The sequence below is a fragment of the Taurulus bubalis genome (genome assembly GCF_910589615.1).
Source record: "Taurulus bubalis genome assembly, chromosome: 16".
Lineage (NCBI taxonomy): Eukaryota > Metazoa > Chordata > Actinopteri > Perciformes > Cottidae > Taurulus > Taurulus bubalis.
In genome coordinates, this window is record NC_136604.1 from 22,998,943 (window position 1) to 23,000,899 (window position 1,957).

Sequence of the window (1,957 nt, forward strand, 5' to 3'; positions counted from 1 at the left end):
CAAACAAAGAGAAACGCCGTGGAGATGAAGAACCCGTGGCTTTACAACGTGACGCCATGACGCTCTTCAAGGCGTTTGAAGATGTCTCTCTCGTGACTCACTCTCCTGACGGAGGGACGCGTCATGCCGGTTGACTGGTTTGACTGGTTTGACTGGTTTGACTGGTTTGACTGGTCAGTCCTTTGTGCTGGCGCTGATGGAGGCGTCCTGATGGCAGCATCTCATGGCATAAAAGGACCAGCTGAAGTCACAACTCTTCACCACTTCATCACTTCATCACTTCATCCTGCAGCGGACGCCTTCCAGCAGACACTCAACCCGTGAGTAGTTCTTATTATTTTAACTAAATATCAATCAATTTTTTTCTGTTTTTTTGTGTATATTGGGTACCATTTTGGGTATATTTACAGTTATTTCAGGATTTCTCAACTCTTTATGCTGCATTAATCAACACATACAAGAGAGTTTTCAACGTTACAGTACATCTCTCTCTCTCTCTCTCTCTCTCTCTCTCTCTCTCTCTCTCTATATATATAGAGTGTTTTTGTATTGTTATAACACATACTTGTAATAATTAATTTAAAGATAGAATATAATTCTATCTTTAAAATTCATTTATTTCACCTTTAAATGTAGATATTTGTTGAAAATGTCTTTTATACAATTTAATGTGAAGCATTTTGAGCTGCACTGCGAGTATAAAAAGTGTTCTCTAAATAAAGTTTACCATCATATAGTTACTATCTAACAAATACTACTTTTTATTTAGCAACTAATGAAACCATCTATTTGCCTTTTCAACGTAAACGTTAGTAAAGTGATAAACAATAATGTGCACACATTTAATTAGTATAGTCATTATTGAGGATCGTCACCGATTAGTCGGGCGTAACAATATTTAGTAATGGTTTTAATTATTAGTCAAAGAATAAAAGTAGAGTCATTAGTCAGTAACTAGCAGGGTGGAACCTGAAGGTGTGTTATTAAAGGCTTCAATTGTTAATAACTATCTGTCAGATTAAAATGAACAATTGTGTTTTCCAGAGATCAGAAAAGAGAAATCACGACTGCAGAACCATGATTGCAAAGATTTGTGCCATCCTGCTTCTGTTGGCTGGTAAGAGAAACCTTCACTGTCCATACAGAGGAATGTGTTATTACTGTGTTATTACTGTGCTATTAATGTGACACTGATCAAACACATTCTGCTCAAAACAGTCTCCAGCAACGCACAAAACACAACTACTGCAGCAACTACAACTACTGCAGCAACCACAACTCCTGCAGCAACCACAACTCCTGCAGCAACCACAACTACTGCAGCAACCACAACCATGGCAGCAACCACAACCATGGCAGCAACCACAACCATGGCAGCAACCACAACCATGGCAGCAACCACAACCATGGCAGCAACCACAACCATGGCAGCAACCACAACCATGGCAGCAACAACCGTAACAACATCCCTATCCAATACCACCGCCAGCAATAGCACCTCCTCTGCCCTCATCAACAAAATCAGTCTATTTTCGGTAGTTGCGGCAACGCTGGCACACGGACTTCACGCCTGCAGCTGAAGGCTCTGAGTGCAGATCTTGTTTTGTAAAGTGAGATCAAATTGAAGGATTAATTTGAAGGTTTAAGAATCTGTAAATAATCATGTGTGCTAATTTATTAAGCTGTGTGTGTGTGTGTGTGTGTGGATGGATGATGGTGTGGTTGGTACTGTTAGTCAGAAACCACACTGGACCGTCCTGGAGGACGTCTATGATGGGAGGATTCTGTAGAGATCCAACCAGAGGCCAATCAGAGCGTCTGCCTATGAGCTAATGTGTTGTCTGTCGCATCATTGATTATATAATGTGGTTCCCAATAAAGGTTTGGCAAAGTTATGAAGTTGTCACTCGTTACTTTAATATTTGTTCAAGGCCTTAGTTAGAGAACATTCATTATT

At 40.2% G+C, this 1,957-nt stretch overlaps 1 long non-coding RNA gene across 1 annotated transcript; it reads left to right on the forward strand.

Moving 5' to 3' along the window:
• Positions 1–267: 267 nt before the first annotated feature.
• On the forward strand, positions 268–1,895 carry LOC306749101. The gene is made up of 3 exons (XR_013771176.1): positions 268–320; positions 1,045–1,117; positions 1,219–1,895. It is a non-coding gene; the product is annotated as an uncharacterized lncRNA (long non-coding RNA).
• The last annotated feature ends 62 nt before the right edge of the window (positions 1,896–1,957 follow it).